General features: G+C 35.8%; 1 protein-coding gene across 5 annotated transcripts in view; it reads left to right on the forward strand.

The window, feature by feature from the left end:
• ATP8A2 (ATPase phospholipid transporting 8A2) overlaps positions 1-24,625 on the forward strand; it is an 865,734-nt gene that overhangs the window by 603,211 nt on the left and 237,898 nt on the right. The window lies entirely within an intron of this gene.

Genomic DNA, 24,625 nt, shown 5'->3' on the forward strand with positions numbered 1-24,625 from the left:
AGTGACAATGCTAGGTTAAAGGACATTATGACCCTTTGACCTTTGTTCCAAATTGCTCTACAAAGTGATTGAATCAGTTTACAACTTCACCAATAGTGTATTAATTGTCTTATTTTCCCTACATCCCTTCCAATATTTGTCATTTTCCTTATCTGTTCTATTAGCCAATCTAATAGACATTAGGTAGTAACTTATAATTGTTTCAGTTTGCATTTCCCCAATCAGAAGTGAATTAGAACATTTAATATGACTTTAGATAGATAGCATTGAAAACCTCATATGAAAACTGTTTATATCTTTTGATCATTCATCACTTTGGGATTAGCTATTATTTTTATAAATTTGATTCACTTTTCTCTATGTTTTAGATATTGATATTATTCTTAAAAGACTAAACCAATTCTATTGACCGCTAATTCACAGTATTTTGGACTATCTCTCAAAGTGCCATAGAGATTAGTTGTACTTTTAGGTATATCTGTGGCTTAGGAAAATACATAATGGCAGAAAGCTACCCCGAATTTAGTCATTCAACAAATGTATTTTATACACTACTGTATCAGCTTCATGCATTTGAAAACTATAAAACATATTTGAAAGGATTATTATTTGGCATACAGAATTTTTTTTGACAGTTTATGGATTCATATACAGATTGATGGATCCCTTACAGTAATTCTGCAATTACACAAAAGTCTGTAGTATACCATTACAGTAGACATTTTATTAACCACCTACTCTGTGCAAGGGACATTGACAGGTTCTTACAAGAACAAATCTCATCATCCTCACTACCTTGATTAGCCTGTAGTAATATTCTCTGGCATTTGACTAAAGGCCCCATAGCCACCTCTAGGTTAACTGTTATAGGCTTCTGCACTAGAATAAGGTCAATATCTTAGGGAGAGGGTTCCCCAGAATCCAACCATTTTGACACATCTACCATCCCTGGATTCTATCACCTCTTTTAAATTGAGATTTTGCAGATAATAATAATTTTTTAAATTCACTATATAGGTCCAGTGGATAAAGCACTGACCCTAGAGTCAGGAGGACCTGAGTTCAAATCCAGCCTCAGACACTTAATAATTACCTAGCTGTGTGACCTTGGCCGAGTCACTTAACCCCATTGCCTTTCAAAAAAACAAAAAAAAAATTTAAACCAAAAAAAAAAATACACTATATAACCAATTTGACAGAAATGAATTCTACAGAATGAAAATATAGAAAGGTTATAAACATGTTGAGAAGATTCTATGTCATCATCTACTTTTGTAGCTCAAAATTCATAACAAGGCTAGACAGTTGTAGTAAGCCCTCATTAAATACTTTTAAATTAAAATAAACCTACTCTTAAATAAAGGTAGTTTATATTTAATTGCATTTTAAAATTCATCAAGTACAAGTTGAATATTTAGGTATAGATTTGGTAATATTTCATCAGAACAATCCTATATTAATTAGTATTTTTATCAGTATATATTTTCAATCTGATAAAAGACAATACTTCATCTCCAAAACTCTGAATATTCTAGTTAAAGTCACATTTCCTATTCTACATCCTCATTAGTAACTTTGCACTGACTTTTTAGGGATAGATGGTAAACCAGCAAAGCTCCCATTGATGTTATTTGAACAGTTTGACACCCATCCTTACAACTGAGATTTTTTTCTTACAATGAAGAGGTGATGTTTTTCCATACTTCAGTCTGAGAGATGTGCAACATAACTGAAGGTGGAGAAAACATATACAAGACTTTCAATTTTGTCTCAAATGACATTCTTACCAATAAGCAGAGAAAAACATGGTCTGGAGCCCCAAACACCTGTTAGGATGCTTTCCTTAGAATTGCTATAAATAGTAGAATGTCAACTTGAGGCAACAGAACAAAGGAACAAATGCAAAGGAACAGACAAAGGTGTCAAACTCAACATGTTGATCAAGAATTCTGATAGGGGAGTCAGAGAGATGCTCATTAAGTTCACAAGGCCACCCCTCCCCATTACTCTTTGCCCTGTCCCTTGCAACACTTTCTCCTCCCTCCCCCCCCCCTTTCCAATTCTAGAATTGCACTTGACAGTCATTTCAGTACTCCTCGAAAGGGCATATTGACGGTTCTGGGGCAGCTGTCTCCACTCCTGTGATTTGCCAGGCCAAAGTGTCACTCCCTTAGGTGTGTTGTCTCCCCGTTAGAACGTAGTGTTACATGGTATTAACCCTTAATAAAAGCTATTTTAGTTCATTCAAGGGATAGTTAGTTGATAGAGGTAATATCAATCAGTCAAACATTTATTATGTGCCTACTGTTTGCCAATGTACTAAGTGCTGATCGTGCACATTTGAAAAGGGGAAGAGTAGTGCCCATCCATGAGGAGCTCCATCTATTATAGGAGATAACCTGCAAATAACTACATATTAACATGACCTATCAGTTTAAATTGGAATAATTAGCAGAAGGAATGTGACAGTCACCAAGACACAGGACTAGAAGGGGAGTCAGAAAACTCCTTCCTCCCCCTGCTATTGTTACTCTATAGTCTCCTTTGAGGCTTACTCTATCCAAGTTTATCACCTAACAAAGCTCCTATTATCTACTGGCTCATTCTCCCAAGGAATCTAGTCCTGACACAGTCTCTTGATTCCAGTCCTTATATATACATGCATACACACATACATACTTGCATGCATACATACATACTTACATTCATGCATATACATGGACTTCAACATGTACAGGTTGACATTCCCTGATAACCCCAATTGTGCTCAGTGTGCTCATCTCCCACACCTACTCTTTCATACATCTCAGCCTCCCATTGGGTCCTACAACCAACAACTACGTGATTGTTAACAAAGATTTATAAATGGGGAGAAGCTCATCGGGAGGTTGATTATAGGGTTATGACATTTTTCACTATGAAGTTTCAAAGATTATTGACTAAGGCAAAGTCCAGTTAATAAATTCAGTGAAGGCAGAGGTATATCAATGAAATCTCAAATTTTTGAAATATTTCACATTGTGCCAAGTGCTAGTGATCTAAAGCTAGTTATAGTATATAGTATGTTCCTAATTAGAAATTTATAATCAAATGAAGACAGCTAGATGGTGCAGTGGATAGAGTGCCTGGCTTGGAGTCAGGTTCAAATTCAGTCTCAAACACTAGCTGTGTGACCTTGGGCAAGTCATTTAACTCTGGTTATCTCAGCTTCCTCATCTGTAAAATGAGCTAGAGAAAGAAATACCAAATCATTCTAGAATACAAGAAAACCCCAAAATGGGATCAGGATTGAATGACTGAACAGTAAATCTAATGGGGATTGAGGGAAGTGGAGAAGAGGGAGGGCAGACAACATATCTGACCTCATCATTCCTCTTCTCAAACTCCAATCATTTCCTGTCCTCCAGAATGAGCTATAAATTCCTCTTGGAGTTTAGCAGTCTTGTTGAGACCAGACTTGACTTTCTGGCTTTATTAATGTTATTCCCATATCTGCACTCTTACAGGATCTTCTTTATATTTTCCATACATTACTGTCAACTTCCTGTCTCTTTGTCTTCACCATTTCTCTTGCATGGCTAGAATGCATGTTTCTTCACCTCTCTTGGAATCCTATGTTTCCTTCAGGACCCAGCTTAAAAATCACCTTTTATATAAAGTTTTTTTATTGAATAATATTTCATTTTTTTACGAATTATGGTATTATATTATATTATATTATATTATATTATATTATATTATATATTTACCAATTATAGTATTCTTAAAAAAAATTTAGTTCCAAATTCTCTCCCTCTCTCCTTTTTTCTCCCCACTCCCTGATACAGCAGTTCAACATAGGCTACCATGTTCAATCATTCAAAACATATTTACACATAATTTAATCCCTTTTAGAATATAGTATTCTCCTTCCCAAAACTACATTGTTTAAATAGGCATATATGGGGGGGGGGGGGGCATCTAGGTGGCGAAGTGGATAAAGCACCGGCCCTGGAGTCAGGAGTACCTGGGTTCAAATCCAGTCTCAGACACTTAATAATTACCTAGCTGTGTGGCCTTGGGCAAGCCACTTAACCCCATTTGCCTTGCAAAAACCTAAAAAAAAATGCATATATGCAGACATGTATGTATATGTCTTCATATATACATAAGTTCTGTTCATTTATATACATATTGTGTATATATGTATATATATATTATATATATATATATATATATATATATAATATATATGTGAGTATGATTTGAGTCCCTGATAGGATTCAAATTGTTTGAGGGCAGGGACTGTTGCTTTTCTTTCTTATCACTACTATGATGTCTTACACATAGTAAACATTTAAATAAATGTATATTGACTGTTTATTTGATGTTTGATATGAAGAAAACTATAATTAATGCAAAGAGAAGGTTTCAGAAAAATTCTGTATGTGATATGAAAGAAAAAGGACTCACTCTCCCCTAGTGGATGAGGAAAAACTTTATAGAAGAGATAGACCATGAATTCAAATCCATTCTCAGACTCTTAGTAGCAACTCTGATTACATCGCTTCAGTTTCATCATCTACAAAACAGAAATCATAATAACACCTAATTCCCAGAGTTTTTGTGAAGATTAAGGGAGGTAATATTTGTTAAGTGTTTTGTAAATTTTGAAGGACTAGATAAATACTAATCACCAGTAAAGATTATTTAAGATAAAGAGAACGTGGAGGTGGTCAAGAGGAAGCTCTATTCAAGGCATGACCTGAAGTAAATAGAATAGAGAATAGTTCAATTTGGCAGGAAAGAGAAATGGCAGTGTGGGATAAGAATGGTAAAGTACCTCGGATCCAGACAGTGAAGGAAACTGAAGGCCCAGCTGAGATTAATATTTGGCAGGCAATGGAGAGATGCTGACTTTCTCTGAGTACAAGGCTAGTATGATCATCCTTCTGACAGATGGATAAACTATAGGCAGGAAGATTACTTGGACAGACAGAATTGTATGAAAGATAGATTGTGGAATGGATAAATTGGAGGCAGAAAGATTGGTTAGGAAGCTATTAGATTGGTCTAGGTAAGAAGTAATAAGGACCTGAACTAGGAAGATTACAGTGGCAGTAGAAAGGTAGGGCTGATGGAGAGAGGAAAGTGACAGGACTTGTCAGCCAGTTTGATGGGGATGGGGGTGGTGGGGTAGTGTGGGGAAGGACCGTCAAAGATGACTGAGTGAGTGGAAGGATGGCTTTGCCATTAATAGAAGTAATGCAGCTAGAAGTGGTAGACAGTTTTGGAATAAAAGCTACACTACAACAGATGCCTATCTGTCCTTCACAGGACCTGGTACAGTGTCAGACACACAGTAGGCTCTCAATAAGATAATCACTGATCACTTTAGAGTCTTTCAATAGATTAAGAATTAATTGCATCTTTTTGAATATTTAAGAGAAGACTCCTTGAATATGCAGTTAAATTACTAGAGTTTTCTTTTTCTAAAGCAGAAGGTCTTAATCTGTTTTCTTTCATTAAACTCTTTTGGTAATCTGATAAAGCCTATTATCAGCTTCTCTGAATAGCCAATTGATAAATATATTTGTAAGTGATTAGCACTGTGCTTGGCAGTTCCCAAAGTCAGAGTAATGTTTTTCGATAATTAAATGAAATACTGTGTTTCAGTTAGAGATAAGCAAAGATCAAGATGCAAACTTTTTTCTCTAAGTTCATGGACCCTCTGAAATATCTGTGGACCCCAGCCCCCCCCACTTACATTCACTGACAATCTCCTCTCAGTTCCCTCCCATAGGAATTTTCATGAGTGTCCACTCTTTAAACAATTGTTTAATATGCCAGTTAGATTTTTTAACTTGCCTTTCTTTAATTTTGGTTCACGAGTTAACCTCTTATAGTATTACTGATCCTTTATGGCAGGGGTGGGGAACTTTTTCTGCCAAGGGCCAGTGGATATTTTCATCTTTTGAGGGCTATATGTGGTCAACCCCTAAAAAATTCCTAGATTTATTAAATTTTGAGTCCCACCTCCAGTTGCCAGGGCTTCTGCTTTTATGGTATTTCTTTTTTCCTTCTGCCATGAACTTTTCATCCTGCAGTAGTTCCCTAGGCCTTTTGAGATCTTTTTTTTTTTTTACCTCTCAAAATAGATTGTCTATAGTTGTTCAATTCATTTTGTAACAAAATCTCTGTACTTACCTGTTCAAAAAACGTTGATGACTCCACATTTCATATAGAATAAAATGCAAATCATTGGTTTAACATTTAAGCCCATCACAAACATTAACCTGCCTCTCCCAGTGTTGCATAGCACTCTCCTCATATACTACATTCCACTCCAGTTGAACTACTAATTATTTTCCCACAGTCAGTTGTCTGATTCTTGCTTCCCTGCATGGGTTCAAGCTGTCCCTAGTACTTGGGCTCCATTTTTGTACAGTTCTTCCTCTTATCTTCCATGTCTTCCTCATAGACTCGGCTTGAATACAAGGCTAGTATTCCTCAATAGCTGGAGCTCTCTTCCATTCTCATTATTCTTTGTACTATCTTCCTCCTTAATGTGAGGCTCCACAGGTTTTGTTCTATCTTTACATATCATGTTCTTAGAACACTGCCTTTCAAATAAAGGTTTGTTGAATTGATTTCATCACTTATCTGTCCAATCGTCCATCTTCTCATTTCTACCCTTAAAACGTAGGCCAATCTAGCTGAATGAACAGGGATATTCTATTTTGATGACTTTTCTAATGGAACAAGGATGTTGAAAAGCCCCAGGGAGAATGAGAAAGAAAGGGACATTGCCTTTAGAGACTCAACATTGTATGGGGGTTATTTTTTCTATGTTCAAAGAAAATGTTCCCATGAATGATGAAATCATCAAGTCTAGTCCTTCCTTTCATGATGAGAATATATCTAATGTAGCCTCCTTATAAGAGATGCAAAAAGAGAAAAGTGATGCCAAACATGTCCTAAAATAATTTAATTTGTCCAGCATTGATTAAGTATCTGTTATTATTGGTATATTGAGCCTAAGGTCAGGAACATCTGAATTCAAATCCAGGCTCAGACATTTATTAGTAGTATAACCTTGGGCCAAGTCATTTAATCTCTGTTTGCCTCATTTGCTTCATCTGTAAAATGATAATAACATCTACTTCCCACAGTTGCTAATGAGGATCAAATGAAGTAATATTTGTAAATGTGCTTAGTAATAGTGCCTGGAACATAACAGACACTATATAAATATGTTATTATGATCATTGTTGCTGTTGATTTTGCTGGACTCTAAGATATGAAAATAAATAAGAAAACCTCTTACCCTCAGAGAGCTTATTAATATTCTTTCTTTAATAAAATTATGGAAATTGATTGATAAGCAGGCCTAAATCATAAGATTGGGAGCAGAAAGTGACCTTGGAGATAACCTAAGTCCCACTTCTTCAGAAACTGAAGCCCATGGAGATGAAGAGAGCTGTTTAGAGTCACACAAGTAGTACCTAGTAGAGCTGTTATTTCAATCCAAGTCCAATGTAGACCTTCCCTATGGCAAGCTCCAAACCATTCCACCCCTAACCCAGGCCATCCTTATCTTCTTCCCTTAGAAAACTTAGAGGTGAACCACCCTAGATCTGCCTATTAAGTGAACTTTTAGCTTCTCTTGCTTGCAGCCAGGCTTCTACCTTACTTCCCAACTACTAGCTCTAAATCATATCACCACTGGTAGGCCCTGCCCCCACCTCCCTAGTATGCATTGTTTCCTCTCAATAAAATATAAGCTTCTTGAAGTCAGGTAACAGTACTTACTATACATTTTTTCTCTTTCTCTTTTTCTTCCTTTTTTCCCTTTTCTGTTGAAATCCTAATTTCAGTCTGTGGTCATATTCACTCAGGGTCACTTAAAAATAAATAAATATACTTTATTTGATAGATATATGAAAGATACAAAATATTTATGTTTAACAGTATTTACAACTCATATGAGAACATCTAAACTCACCAAAAAAATCTATATTGCCATACAGTATTTACATTTTTCCTTACTGGATGTTAACAACCAATAGACAGTAGTTGAAGAAAAGGCTCTATTGTTAGATTCTTTAAGGGTATTTGTAACATCCCATTTTATAGCTTGTAGGGGTAAACTTGGCAAAATGTATAGTTCAAACACTATAAAAGTACTTAATTCAATTAACTCCTCCCATTTAAAAAAATATCAAATCAAGAAAAAAATACTCTGTAGTTTATTTCTGTTTTTTTAGTAGTAAATTTCCAGTCCATTCTAGCAACAAATTTAACTGACTACATTTTTTTCTGACAGGGTGCATGCAAGAGGGCTTCCCTATCAAATCTTTATTTTGCTCTTTGGAAGAACTGGCAAACTATTTTTAAAAGACCCAAGAACAGGGTTGATACAGAATACTTCCATGTATAGCATGTATTTCTAAACTGGAAGAAGTTAAATCTCTTCCCCTTAAGCCCTTAAGTACATAACCCAAAACAGTTCAAAAGAGCAAACAATCCATAGAGTAATAATCAACATTTTCTTTCAAGGTTGCTGCTTTATAGGATCATGACTTTATTTGCAACTAATTTTCTAAATATTTATTACAGTCAGTTATGCAAATTTATTTCCCTCTAATCTGACTCCAATGTAGTACACAATATCATGAGTAGCATTTTTTGATATCAGATTCATGATTTGTCAGGCTCTATAGCAAATTGACAACATAGAAGAACAAATCAATTGCACAAAAGGTTCTCCAAGCAAATGTTTATTGGAGATAATAAGGATGTTGATGGTGAAGTGATAACTAAACCCCAAGGGAACCCATGGATTGCTAGACTTAGAAGGAACTATAGAGAACATCAATGCTGAGCCTCTTTTTTGACAGTAGAGGGAAAAAGGACCCAGATATTTTAATGACCTGCCCAAGATCATATAATCAGTAAAGATCTGGGACTTTCATTCTAAAGATAATACTCATTGAATTCATAGTCTCATAAATTTAGTGCTAGAAGGGATCTCAAGACCATTTAGTCCAATTCTCTCAAACTGAGGACAACAAAGATGAAATTTGCCCAAGGTCACTCACGTAGTAAGCATCAGAAGTAGAATTTGAATTGAGGTCCTCTAATTACAAAACCAGTGCTCTTTCCACTTTTCCTACTTCTCTAAACATGTGACTTAACCAAATAGGCCCTAGCACTTACAGCTGCAACAACTTTTCCCAAAATTACATCAATAAGAGTGAAATTCGACAATAAACATTAAAACTGAGGGACTGGTCCTTTAAATCCCCAAACTTTAAACCATCATTGTGGGCTTTGAATGAAATAGACCTGGCAAGAATCCATGTAAAAGAGGCTGCCTTCTTGTGTCCCTGACACATGAGGACTCTTGGTTTCTTCCCAAGCTAAACCATCTCACATTGATTGATACCAGTTCATCAGTATATACTAGAGCAAGACATCTGCTTCTTTCTGTAAGCCAAGTAGGGCATTGCCTTAAGATATCTGCTAATTGACTGAAAACACAACTTTATTGCCTGCAATTTAAAGCTTTAAACCACTGTGATGTAGATAATGAGGATGTCATGGCCTTCAGGTGAATAGAATCCTGTGATGATCACAGGCATTTCCTACCAGGCCTAACTGCAGACGTAAAGTATGTATTCTCAGTCACCACTTACCCTTAGGATTCTAAGATCATGCTTGTCAAACAGGTTCTTTGCAGGCACAGTGCAGCAATGGACTATGCCCCAGTGTGTGCTAATCCGGAAATGGAAAATATACTGTAGTGTAATGGCTGAACTTGTTACCAAAGGAGAGTTTAAATCAATGTCGCCAAATAACAGATTGTTCTGTGTGCTGCTCTTTCATTTGTGTGTGTTGGGGGGGGGGGGGGTAGGGCAGGACCCTGATGAGAACTTAACCCAGACAATTGCTTATTTGTGAAACAAATTGCCAGTCTGCATTAGCGAGTATACCATACCTGCTACACACTGATAAATCCTTAAGCATTTTCTAGTATTCTAGCCATTTCTGTTCATGACCAAAGCTGATAAGGCCCATGATTATGAACCAGGAAAAGGAACAAAGCAGCTTTTATTCTCTAGTTCTAATAGCTGCAAATCAAAAAACACATAAAACCATAACACTATAATTATGCTGTGGTTATGATCTAGAAACAGCTTTCATGCCCTAAGGTCATTCTTCAACCCAAATTATGAAATAACAGAATGATGATGCTGCTTTGCAGAAGTTTCTGCCAACCCATCTGCACATGGCATTTCCAAAAAAACATAAATTTAGAGCTGGATATGAGATGTTGGCAGTCATCTCATCCAACTATCTCATATTACAGATGAAAAACCAGACAATTGAAATGAATGACCCAAAGTCACATAGATGGGAAATGAAGATCATTCTGGGTCCAAGGTTCTTTCCACTATACTGAACTGCTACCTTCTCCTTAAAGGAACTTACCATGCAGACATAATTTGTTTTAATTATTTCATTTGTAGTCCATAGTTTCATAATAAGACCTAAGGTAGTTTTCATTTATGAAGTTCTTTTTTTTTAACTAACATTTTTTGCCAAGTCTGGCAAAATATTCATACCTTCCATGAAAACTTTCTAACTTAATACCCCATTTGTTTATGATTACATTGTAATCATCTGACTACTACTATGTGTTCTTGTAATTAACAAATATATTTTCTCTCTCACCTCCATCCCATTGGAAAAGAATTTCTTGTAACAAATATACATAGTTAGGCAAGACAAATGTCCTTATTGACTGTGATTTAAAAAAAAACCACATTATATTCTGAAACCTGAATCTTATCAACTCTTTGCCAGGAGATTGGATAATATGTTTTATCATTGGCCCTCTGGAATCATAGATGGTCAATGATCACAGATAGATCTTGAAGTTCTCAAAGTTGTCTTTTTGACATTGTTATATAAATTATTTTCCTAATTCTGTTTTTTCAGTCACCAATTTATAAAAATCTTCAAATTCATTTATTTTATAATAGTGATATCATGGTATAAATTGTTCTTCTAATTCTGTTTATTTAACCCAACAGTGGATCATAAAGTCTTCCATGTGTCTTTGAAATAATTTTTCCTATTATCTCACAGTAGTATCCCATCCTGTTCATATACCACAATTCACTTAGCCATTCACCAAATGATGACCATCCTTCAATACCCTTTACAACCTTCAGATTGGGAAAAGTGACCGAAAACAAAGGGAAAAATGACAATGTAGTGGCTGTGGAAAACTAGGCATACTCATGAACTGTTGGTAGACCTATGAATTTGTCCCATTATGGAAACCAATGCATGTCTTTTGGCCCATCTATTACACTGATAGGTTTATTCCCAAAAGAGATCAAAGAGTAAGAGATTTTATAGATTAAAAGAAAAATTATGGTGGAAAAAACTGGAAGTAGTTTAGCCTTTAAATGGTCTCTAGTAGATCATGTGTGATTGTTCACTGTGACTCCTCAGAATGTAAGTGCCTTGAGGGCAAAGTCTGTGCCCTTTGTTTCCTCTATTATCACTCACCTTGCCTGACATTGAGCATACAGCAATACCTGCTGATGGATTGATTTAAATACTTAGCAAAACCATTGAATGAGTTGCCTTTGACTCAACATGCAATCTCCACTACCACCTTTATCCTTGTTTTGAACAATTGCAACCACTGATCAAAAAAAAATTTTTTTAAGGTAAATCTTTGAAATTAGTTTGTATTTTTGGATTTGTTTTTTGTTTTTTGACAAGGCAATGGGGTTAAGTGACTTGCCCAAGGTCACATAGTTAGATAATTATTTAGTATCTGAGGCTGAATTTGAACTCGGGTCCTCTTAATTCCAGGGCCAGTGCTCTGTTTACTGCTGCCAGTTTGTATTTTTAATCCCACCTCAAGAAATGTTCCTTTGTCAGTGGAAAATATCATTTGCTTTAGTCAAAATAGTATGGAGCCCCAGCCCCTTTAATACTAGTTTTCTCTGAGTTGTGAAAAATATTTAAAAATCAACTGGACTCCAGAGAAGAGATAAAGAAATGTATATAGTCTATGCCCATCAATAGGGAAATGACTGAACAAATTGTGCTAAGTGATTGTGATAGAATACTATTGTGCTGTAAGAAATGATCAACAGGTTGCTCCTAATAAAACCTGGGAAAACTTACAGGAACGGATGCAAAGTGAAATTTACTGTGTTCAAAGTAACAGCAATATTGTAAAATGATCAACTGTGAATAACTTAGCTATTCACAGTAGCAGAGTAATCCAAGACAACTCTGAAGGATTTATGATGAAAAATGCTAAATATCCTCAAACAAAGAACTGATGGTATCTGAATACAGACTGAATCATACTTTTTTAACTTTATTTTTCTTGAGCTCTTTTGGTTTATGTTTTCTTTAACAACATGTGTAATATGGAAATGTGTCTTGCATAAGTACACATTTATAAGCTATATCATATTGCTTGCTTTCTGAATCGGGGTATAGGGAGAAAGGAAGGGAGATAATTTGGGACTAAGTCTTAAAAACAAATGTTAAAATTGTTTTTACATATAATTGTGGAGAAAATAAAGTACACAGTAAATTTTTTTTAAAAAAAGAAATGCATATCCTGGGGAGAGGAAAGGGAAGAAGGGAAAGGGGGAGGGGAGGGGAGGGAAAGGAAGGGGAGGGGAGGGAGAGGGAGGAGAGGGAAAGGGGAGAGGAGAGAAAGGAAGGGAAGGGAAGGGAGGGAAGGAATTATTCTGTCTCACTACCAGCCCAGGACCTGAAAAATTCACATTTCTCTTTTTTTCCTGGTCAGTCTAAGGTATTTGTGAAAGAAGGTATAAAAGATGCTTTGAAAATTCAAAATCATTATGTGTGTTGGCTATTAATTTTGATCATCATCATCATCATCATGATGATAGATATTCCCAAGAATAACTTCTGTGAGCAGGAGCTTGCAATCTCTTAGTTCTCAACAGGGTATAGCAAAAAGAAGACTCATTGGTTAGTCTGAGAGCCAGGATCTGAGATCCCAGGTCTGCCCTTACTTTCTGACCTTTGACAAGTCTCTTACTCTCTCCAGCCTTCAGATTCCTTATCTATAAAGTGGTGGGGTTGAACAAAATGACCCTAAAATTACTTTCCAATTCTAAACCCATGATTCAATGATCTCCTATTCCACCCCCAAATTCCTTTAATTGGTGAGACATGGCTTGCCATTTAAAGCACTGAATGATGCTATCTCATAGGATCTACCATGTATATGAGGCTCATCTATAAGATGCCAAAGAAGTAAAACTTTAAAATAAACTTATTATATTTATGTACTGGATTGGGCTACTACAAAATTAAAAACTTCTTGAGTATACACCACTGTAGATTTTTTCCCAAGTTAGTAGTTCTCCAGCTCAACTTTTCTCTGTATTCACTCCAGTGAATCCAGTGACTCCCTCCAATGGTAGAGACCACCAGTCCATACCATCTCATATTTTCTTTCCCTCCTTTCCCTAGTCCCCACAAATTGTTAGTGCACTTCCTTTCAGCCTCTAGACATTTTGCAGATAGGATAAAAACATTTAGATTGTCCACCATAGCATAGTGTATAGAGCACAGACTTCTGAGTCAGGGAGCCTGGGTTCAAATCCCACTTCATACATTTAGTAGCTCTGTGATTCTGGATGAATCACTGACTCCTCTGAGCCTCAGTTTCATCATCTGTAAAATTAAGGGTTTGATTCTGTGGCCACTAAGGTTCCTTCTAGCTCTAAATCTAGGATTCTAAGGCCTGTCCTCCAAAGTCCATCTTCTTTTCTAATCATATATCTTATTAATATTGTTTTTGTGACTCTACTCAGACTATTATCTTTTTTTGTAATTTTTAAATTAAAAACTTAAGAAATTTCAAACACAAACATTTTAGTATACTAAACAGAAAGGTGCTTTAATTTTAGTATACAAAACTGTTTCAATTTCATTTTAAGTATATATTAAATTTAGTTAATAACAAAATTATTCAGTTTGTCTTTCCTTCTAAACTTCTTTATTTTTTCTTCTTTGCATTTTAATGTACCACTGGTGTTTTTTTTTTCTTTTTTTACATCACTATACTTCTAACCAACTCTCCCACTTCTGGTCCCTCTCCCCTTCACAAATAGCAATGTATTGTGTGACTTATTGTTACCAATAAGAGTCTGTAAATATTTAGGATGTTGTTCATTGGTGATATGTTGGAACCTAGTCACACCCATCCTGCACTTCTCCATTGCCCTTTGGGTGACCTACAACTTGGATTATTCAAAGACTGTGGTATTCCATGACTCACAGTCATACAATATTACTAAAAGAATATTTGTGATAAAAAAGATGAGCCTTTGTTTCAGAGAGAAGCTTAGGGATTATTGAAAACATTGCATAATTTCCCCAAGGAAATCCACCCTATTTTTCTTCTATTCAGTTCTAGATTTAGGTTTTTGCCCATCCTCAGTATCTCTCTAGGATATAATGTATTTGCACAAATATCCTAATGGATCAACTCTGGGGTTGCCCATCGTGTTGTATATCATTCACTGGTTAATAGTTATTTGTTAGCCACTCACTTTTTCCTATGTGGACAGTGAGTTATGCTATTTTTTTTAATTATAGATTTCATATAAAGGCTTTGTGATGTCAGCACAACAGGATATGTAAATAGCAGTACTTGGAAGTACTTCACTTTCTGTAGGGAATCCCTTTTTCATTTGAATTCTGCATTAAACATCTTTTATGACAGTAGCAAATAACCTTAAACAAGTATGGCTATGTGTATTTTAAGCCTCACTTAGCATGAATGAATAGACAGACAAGTAGATAGATACAGTATTGAGTAAGTACTTACTGTCAGATAGACAAAGGCAAACAAGCAAGACAGTCCCTCCCTTCAAAGAGCTCACATTCTAAGATAAAGATGACACAATGTGAAGAAAGAAGAGGGTGCTGTTGCAGCACAGGGTAGGGTAGCCAATAAATTGGCAGGACAGAATGAACCCTCACCAATCAAAGCCCAGTGTTCAAGGGTCTGTTTGGAAGACAGATGAGAATGATGACTTGAACACAGGTAAAATGAGAGAAGATGACCCAGAAATAGGAAGAGAGCCCTCTTTCTTTTGCTAGATAAAGCAAAAGCTCCCTTATTAGAGCCAGGTGTCACAAGAGTGGGATCTAAGTTTTTAGTTGGGGGAAAATAAGGATGATGACTTAGAGGGCAAAAAGGCTGCTGTGGATATGACTGAGAATAATCAGAATTCCTTATTGTTCCATGTTTCTTAGAATCTTGGATAATTTTGCTGAATGCATGGAAAATAACTTTATTGGAGAAGATTAGATAAGCCAACATGTTGTCATAGTCGATCAATTTTTAAAGAATCAGTAATCAACAAGCTTAGTGGGATCTAGTATTCATTGTGCTATTCAATTTATTGTTGACTTTATAGACATAGTCTGATGTAGAATACAATTTTTCTCATACCTTTATAATAAATAACCCAGATCCGTGTGTTGGTTATTCTTATTAAAATTTTGTAACAGTGGGGCAGTAGGAATATAGCTTAATAGGTATTTGTGTTTTATTGGTTGCCTATTATGTGGTATCTGCCCTTGCCTTAGATGATTTGAGAATCAGTCTCTCTCAGTACCCTTAGTTTAGATTAGACCAAGGCCTAGAGGACAGAAGCACTGGCATAGTGTAGAGGATAGACTGCTAAAGAGGATAGACAGATGGGAGAACCCCATCTGTGATTCAGGGCATGGGCAATCATTTACCATTCTTGGGCTTCAGCTTCTTCCCCTCTCTAACAGGGATAATGACACTTATGGTATGCACCTCATAGGTTGGTCATATAAGGCTTCAGGGAGACAGATAACCTATAAAAAGACAGTAGCAATAGCAGCTGATGTCATTGTCCTTGTCCAGTGTCATGCAACCAAGTGACTAGATCCTCCTGACTCAAGAATGATGCATTGGCTCAATGTGATAAGTCCAAAATACTTTGAAACTGAACTGGAAAAAGGGGTGATATGATCTTCTCCTCTAAGTTCCTTGATCTTTTTATTTGCTTGGGTTTTATGACCTGTCTGAGATTTAAGGCAGGTGTTTTGATGTAGATATTTAAATATTTGAATTGGGAAAGGAAGTCATGGATAACTGCTGTGAAGAGCTCAGTTCTCTTCTCCCTTCACCCACCTGTAGTTTGAGGAATAAGAACTTCAGTATTTTCATTGCAGACAGTGTTGACTACATGGACAGAGATCAGAGAGGGCATTTGAATAGGAAAATTAATAATGTAATCATGCCAACAAAATACTAGTTCCATGAGCTATCCAACAGAACATGGAAAGAATTTGGATATAAAACCCTTCTTTGTAATGGACTTTGCTGTTAATAAGTTATTAATCCAAACCTAAGTTAGAAATATCTCTTTGAGTTTCCCTAAGGGCCAGGACAAAAGAGAGACTACTGAACCCTTTCTCAAGCAAGGGAACTGTGGAAAAATTTTGGATTTGTAACTTAGCCAACAAGGGGAGGATTGTAAGGCAATTTACTTATATGGCATCCCCAGCTTTGAATTGTATATACATGGTCTCTATTTTGTACTTTCTCTTCTGAAAGCCCAGTGAGCCTCCAAGGCATAGGAATTGGGACAGAATTTTTTCCAAATAAGACACAAACCCATCAAAATTTTGTAATTCTCTTTTATCGTCTTGAAACTATAGAGGTGAGAAGAGTTGATTAGAGGGGAAAATAAAAAATTTATCTAATTCTATGCCATTGGATAAACTTTTATGGTAGCAATTATAAATCCTAATTTACTTAAATAGAAAAAGCCCTTGCTCAGAAGGTATTTAGCCAACTTTGCAATACTACACTAAACTGACAGTTAATGGCATACCTTTAGGTTGACAGATTGTCAGCACACTGTCAGAGAATATACTGGATGTATATTTTTAGTTGAAATGAGTGCCTTTTGAGGTGAGAATACTTAAGAAATGCGAAGAAGTGAAATGAAAAGAAGTTGTCATTGTAGCTTAAAAACTAGAACGCCATACATTTTCCCAGTTTGGGTGATGGTCAGCTTAGTTGTTTCTTCTAACTATTAAGTCATGAATTACTTTTAGCTATCTGGAGAATGGCTATGTTGACAGAAAATAGGTTTTTTGGAAACATTTTTACAAGTAGCAACCAACCCAGAGTAATTAAAAATTTATGCTGGGAAAGGAGTAAGAAATGCAAATTTTGTCATTTGTAATTCACAATTTTTATAATCTATGGGAAGGGCAATAGTGGAAAGACCCCCTGTACTAAACAGTAAAGATAAAAATCCATCATTTCTCAAATATATGATGTTAAACAACTCACTTAACCTCCTTGAGTATCAGTTTCATTATTTGTAAAGTGAATAAATTGATAATTGTACTATTTACCTAACAGGACCATTATAAGAATCAGTGATGAAATATATGTATACTGCTTTAGAATTAAAATTATCATTTAAGTGTATACAAATATTAGACATGTTTAGTATTAGCTATTAAATGTCTTTTATTTATTTACCAGACTAAATTATGTTCTGGGAAATTGTTCAAGAAAGAATAGCATTTTGTCCTTATAATTTTAATTCATCATGTAATGAAAGTTCTTAAAGATGAATTCCCAATGTGCCCCTGAATAAATTTCAGAGGTCTGTAAACTTAAATAGAAAAAAATTATATCTATTTTTTCTACTGTGAAATCTAGCATTTATCTCAATTGTGAATATAAGCAACAAACATTATTCAGAAAAGCAGTCCATAAGCTTCCCCATATTGCCAAAGTGGTTAGAAGGTACCTAGGATCCTCTCCTAGATGATCCTTCTTAGAGAGTAATTTATTAGGATTAGAAGTGCATCTATAGAAATAGAGTCAAAAAGTGAATAATCAAAATGTTCTTGATACTCTGGGGAGACAAGAAATCTAACATGCAATGCTGACTGTTCCCTTTTGCTCCTCCTTAACTAGCTTCCTACTGAGATCCATCTCAGCTTATCAAAGGATAAGATTGGAATATAAACTGGAAGCATCTCTCCCAAATGCACTCAATTCTTAAATCTCTCAGAGGTGAACAAAACTGACTTCATAGAGGATAAAATTAGTAATAGAACTAGTTAAAGTTCATCTGACACTAGCAATGTAAATTAGGTGTCCCTCAAGGGAATAAGAAGTCTTCTGACCCACAGCATCCGGGCTTAAGGAATATATGCCTTGGGAGTATATTTGATTTGACTGTTGTGTAATTATTAGTGTTACCTACAGCTCCACATTTAGCTCTCATAAGCTATGGAAGAGGAATACAGTGGAGACTTGACAAGATCTTCTCTGATAGGAATGTCTAGAAAAGAACAGAGGAAAACATGAGCCAGAAGTTTAGTGGGATTTGGTTTTATTTTTAGCTTTTAATGTTATACCTAAGTGTGACTCTGATACAATGAGTGTTTTAAGGAATCCTAGATTACAAAATGCATTTATCTCTTGCTTATTTGTTTACATAGAATATTCTGGATACCCGCAAACTTATAGTAAGGTTTTTCAAACTGTGTTTCTATGGAACCTTAGAGGTCCATGAACTATTTTCTATAATTCTTGCAGTGAAAGAAATTGTGAACCTAGTAGTCATGTTATCTTCTCCCTTGTTACCTTTAGTTCCTACCCAGATCTTCAGAGAGGGAGTTGAACATAAATAACAATGGTGAAAGAATCCCATACCTAAAAAACCGAAAGAACAAAGTATTCTTCTCTAACAAATGTCCTACTTCAGATGACTTTTTTTTTAGCTTCCTTCTCAAATTCCTTGAAAACCCCTTTTTAAAATAAACTGACCACACTCTCAATTGACTGCATTTTACATTACTGAATTCTTTTATACTTTCTTCCTCTTTTTTTAATCATGTGGTTGTTTGGATATGCTAAAGATTTATACAGGAAATTGTAATTGGGCATAGTGAGTGACATACATTGGATTCAAATTTTAATCCAAATTAAGCATTTCTATAGCTAGTAATTTGATTTGAAGTAAGTTACTTCATTTGAATCTGAATAAAATTAGCATCTAATGCATGGGTACATTTTCTAAGGATTTGGTTGATAGGTTGTCTCATTTATCAAAATCAGCAAACATACATTATTGATACCTATGTTTAGAACAGAGAATTAGTGCAGAGAAGACAATAGGGAAACAGCTTAAGAGTCAATAATATATAGGTTCAAATAATGCCTTTGATTGGTACATATTTTCGAATCTAAAGAAGTCATTTAACTTCTTAAGCGCTCCCAGGAAATTCTCTAAGTAAGACTATACATTGTAGAGCAATTCTTGCTCTCTGTTGATAGAAGGAATTTTCCATTTTTAAGATTAAATTTCCTTTATATTTTTTATTTTTCATATAACAGATCCCTGTTTCCTTTTCCCCTTTCCTACTAACCACCTCCCATTAAGAAAAGAATAAGACACTGTACTAAGGCCCAAAGGCTACAGGGAGAGAAAACTAAATTAAGCTAAGCTAATAGTGTTAAATTAATATGTGAAGAATTAATATTCTGCCAGACAAAACGATGATCAAAATGCTTATAAGAAAAATTGAGGAGAGAATGATCTTTTTCATCTGGGTGGATCAGAAGAGAAGAAATAGTAGTACAAAGCTGCACCAAGCAGGGATGTAGAAAGAATGTGTTTCAGGAATGGAGAATGGTCTGTGAGAATATTTGGGAGAATATAGAATAAGACCAGGGAATTACTAGGAGTTCATTTTGTCTAGAATATGTTTTGAAACAATGTGAAGGAAAATAATGTGTAATAATTAAATAGTGAATAAGTCATGTGAAATGAGGAAAATTAAGTGGAGCTTTTCTGAAGGCTTTTCACAAAGAGAAATGTCAAGTTTCCATTTTCCATCAGTTCATGGAGTATTGAATGAAATGTGGATTGGAAAGGGAAGAGAGTGGAAGCAGGGACTCCAAGTTAGGAGCTTTGTTATAATAGTCTAGAGGAGAGATTAGTATTAACCACTGTAGGAGCTAAGTAGGAGTTCCTGTAGTGGCAATGTGAGGGAGGAAAGAATTCAAAAGTGTGAAGGTAAATTTGAAAGAAGTTGGAAACCATTAGATGAGTAAAGAATCACCAGGGCCACAACTTTACTGAACTCCAAAAAGTAAAGTCTGCATTAACTTAACCTCCTACTGCATTACCTTTCCAGTAGTCTTAGAAAAGAATTGTATGTAGGTTCAGATTTATGGGGAAGAAAATAGGCTTAATCTGGACACATTTGTGGTGCTGATATGATATCTAGGTGGAAGCATCCATTTGGTCTGCCAGAAGTGCAATATTGGAGGTAAGGGTAGAGATTCTGGCTGCATATATAGATTAAGAGATATTGGAACAGAGGAGATCATTGAACATAAAGAGTGAATGAGATCTCGTGAAAGAGGATGAAGGGAAAGAAGGAAAGAGGGTCAAGGATACTACCTTGGGGACACTTAGGGAGTGAGACAAAGGTGCCTAAGGAGTAGTCAGAAAAATAGAAGGATCATCAGAAAACAGGAAAGCTAAGGGAGAGGAGAGCATGCCAAGAAACATCAAGAAGAATGAGCACCAAAAGAAAGTCATTGAGTTCACCTCTTAAGGAGTGTGAGAAAAGTAGTCTCAGTAAAGACAAAGAAAAAACTCAAATTGAAAAATATTTGAGAATGGTGGTAAGGAAGTACTGTCAGTGAGTGCAAATTGTCCTTTCCAGAAGTTTAGAAATGATGAAGCAGATAAGTACTGAGAGTAGAATAGTGTGTGAGAATATCAGCTCTTTGAGATGGAGGCTAGATTGAGGGAAGGTATGAGCAAATATAGCACTGAAGGAGTAGTTGGGAGTTTTAGAGGTAGATATGATAGGAATGATTTATGGGCATTGTTATTGCTTGATAGTCATGTCTGACTCTTCTTGATCCCATTGGGGTTTTCCATTTCCTTCTCCATCTGGACTTAATAGGGAATGGAATCAGGTGTAAAAGTGAAGGGTTGACTTTTGCAAGAATAGGACCACTTTACCTTTGAAGAATAGAGAAAGAAACTCTGTGTGTGCGTGTGTGTGTGTGTGTGTGTGTGTGTGTGTGTGTGTGTGAGAGAGAGAGAGAGAGAGAGAGAGAGAGAGAGAGAGAAGTCGAACCTGTGATTTCTTTGAAATAGGACACTGCAGATCTGCACTGTCCTACAACTTACCTTCTTAGAGTAGTAATAGGGAACTTTTTTTGCCAAGGGCTATTTGGATATTTATAGCATCATTTGTCAGATTTATTTGGTCAAACATTAAATTAATTCACTTGTAAAAAGCTCCTAGATTTATTGAATTTCAGACCTGAAGTTGATGTTGGCTGGACATTCCCTGCCCCGTCTTAGCACATTGTCTAGGTCACTGACAAGTTCAGTGATAGTCAGAATGTGCCAAAGACAACACTCGAATACAAGTCTTCCTGAATCCAAGGCTAGCCCTTGTTTTTAATTCTCCCCCACCCCACAATTAACAGTAATTTATTTACTCTCCCTCTCCCCTCCTCCCCTCCTCAATGGTTCAATGGAAGGATGGGGCAAGGGTAGTCATGAAGGAGACAGTATTGACTGTGTATTTCATTTTGGGTATTTAATTCATCACTTGTCTTCAGGAGATAGCATATTTCATTATCACTCCTCTGGGATCATTGTACTGATCACAGATCATTTTAAGTTGGTCTGTTAATGAACATCTATTAAGTGCCTTCTATGTGCCAAGCACTTTACCAACTGCTAGAAATACTTAGAAAGGCAAAAGACAAGTCTCTGCTGTCAAGGAACTGACAGTCCAAGGTGGGAGATAACATGCAAATAACTATGTATATCCAAGCTATAAATAGAATAAGTAGAAAAATTTAAGAAAAGGAAAGTACTGAATTAAGGGAGATTGAGAAAGGCTTACTAGATAGATGATTTTTAAAGGTCTCTGTAAGCCTTTTAGTCATGCCATTCCCATTAATTTCACCAGGAGTTGTGAAAGTAAAACTCCTTGTGGTACTTCAGAGTCTGTGAAAAGCAGCTTTTTGTCAAAGATTTAGTCCACTATCATAATTCCTTCAAACACAGAGGTGTGTGAACCATAAAGAAACTGAATAATAATGGAAAAAAAATTGAACCTTTGCAAAATAATCTATAGTTTTGAATTAGAATGTAAGCAGGACCCATGTGAGGAAGAGGGGCCAAGACACAACTTGACCTTATGCTCAGCAGAGCCACAACTTTACTGAACTCTTAAGAAGTAAAGTGTGAATTAACTTAATCTCCTACTGCATTACCTTTTTGATATCCTTTGAATTCTCAAGTAGTCCTCTGCTAGTGTTGAAAAATACATTAGGTATGAAGTGTTGGTTTTTGTTTGTGGTTATCCTATTCTATAACCTGACCCTGTAATTTGCTTCAGTACAGAACTCTCCTTATCTGACCTGTCCTTTGCCTTGATCTTATTACAAGATTTTGAATACTTGAGTCCAAGGGTTGCTTAATGACCTAATGTCTCTGGCAATACACTGGACATCTAATATAAGAATCATACATTTAACTACAGGGAGAGTTTTCTAAGATTCTTGATCTCTTAAAAGTCCAATGTTACTAATGTGATGATCAGCTGTGATAGATTTGACTCTTCTCAATAAAAGCAGATGGTAATCTGAATGGGTAGAAGGAAGTTTCTTTATTTGAATTTCCCAATGTCAATGAGGTTACAGGTCTGTAAACCTTGAGAATAACTTGAAAATTATATGGACATTAAACAGGTAACATAGTGGAAGACCAGGTTGGAATCAGCCTTGAATTGCTGGAGTTGAATCAAGTTGTGATCAGGGTCAGCTTGTGTCACAGTTCCATGATGGATGTCTTGCAGTACTTCTACAAATAGTGGGAATGAACTCCCATCATGAGAAGAAATTAGGACCTCTTCATAACCCCTAGCTCTGCCAAGATGTAAAATTAAGGCTTTATGTTTGAGTAGTTATGCACACACATCCTTTTTAAGTATTAAAGAAAAGGAAATAAAGGATCAAATAATTAGCACAATGCCCCACACATTTTAGGCACTTAAATGCTTTTGACTTGACTTCAGGTATTATTTTTTTGAAAAAGCATGAATGACTGGCATCAGAATAGTGTGAACTGGAAAGGACATTGCTTTAAATGTGCATTAAATGTGGCATTTTCAAAAAGGAATTGGTCTCAGCTTTCTAGGTATGTGCCATGACTTGATTTTGTAACTACTGATAAAATAATTATCTTATTATTTTCTTTTATTAATTCAATTTCAGGATGGAAATTGCATTCTTTAACAACCAATTTCCATGATTTTACTCTACCTAGTTACTCCTATAACATATGAGGGGTTTTGCCCTTGAGAGAATTCACTGGTTGATTTAAGGGTTACTAATGACCACCATGTGTCCTATAATGAGCTTCCTGACTGAAAACATGGTAGATCTTTTTCATTTGCTCTGCAAGAAACAGTAGTTTTTCTACTCTGAAGATACTTAACTGTAGAATGGGCAGGCACCACATAACTCAAAAATCCCTCAGGGAAGCATCCATTATTTGTGAAAAATGTCACCCTGCACACTTAGAAATCCCTCGGCTTTGTCTTGTATAGCTACATTTGGTGCAGACGACCTTCAGCATTAGCTGAGGAAATTATACACTTTGATTTAATCCTCTGTTTAGTCCACCTTGCCTATACAATGTAAAAAAAGGTACATTTTTCTTAGGTTTGCTTCTACTGCTGAGGTTGCCAAGCTTGGTGTAGAATGACAAGTTCAAACAATTTTAACACTGTAGAGAGAAAATAATTTCAAAGAACATTAGTTTAAAATGGCCATTAAGCCATAGCTTTGTTATATTTTTCCTTCTCTGAAACAACCATTCCTTTTGCAGCCCCTAATCATTGCTATAAAATTATAAATGCTTCGTTTTTGCACCATCCCTGGTCTATGTTCAGATCATACTATCTTTTCCTTAGGTTAAGAAACAGTAGATAGAAAGGCAGGTTCCCAGATGGAAAGAACTATTGGGGTAATTTGTATTCCTTAGGGGGGCTCAAGAGGTGGAGCCTGGTCTATGTAGCAATGTTTGCTGGTCTGTCACTCACATCCTTGGGACATGAAAAGTAATGAATGTGGGCTAAGGGAGGCTTTGACCTAGTCAGAGTATATTCAGTTTGGACCCTAGCCATAAGGCAGTTTATAAACTGTCTTATTTTTTTTTTGAGTTTGACCCTCACAATGCTCTCCCCTCTAGATCTCCTAGACTTTATTCTTTGTTCTTCAAGTATAGTAAGAAACATCACCCTAACATAATCTACCTCCCTGATATTCAATTAAGATCTATTTTTGCCTGATTAGCTGTCTTCCTTTGAGTATTTTGCTCTTTCAAGGGATGACAATAGACCAGAATAGTTATTTTGGTATAATGCAAAGAAGGAAGCCAGAGATCTGGTTTTGAATCTAACTCTGTCACAAATTATTTGTTTGACAATTGGCAAATTAGTT

The sequence above is a fragment of the Macrotis lagotis genome, chromosome 1 (assembly GCF_037893015.1).
Source record: "Macrotis lagotis isolate mMagLag1 chromosome 1, bilby.v1.9.chrom.fasta, whole genome shotgun sequence".
In the NCBI taxonomy this organism is placed as follows: Eukaryota; Metazoa; Chordata; class Mammalia; order Peramelemorphia; family Peramelidae; genus Macrotis; species Macrotis lagotis.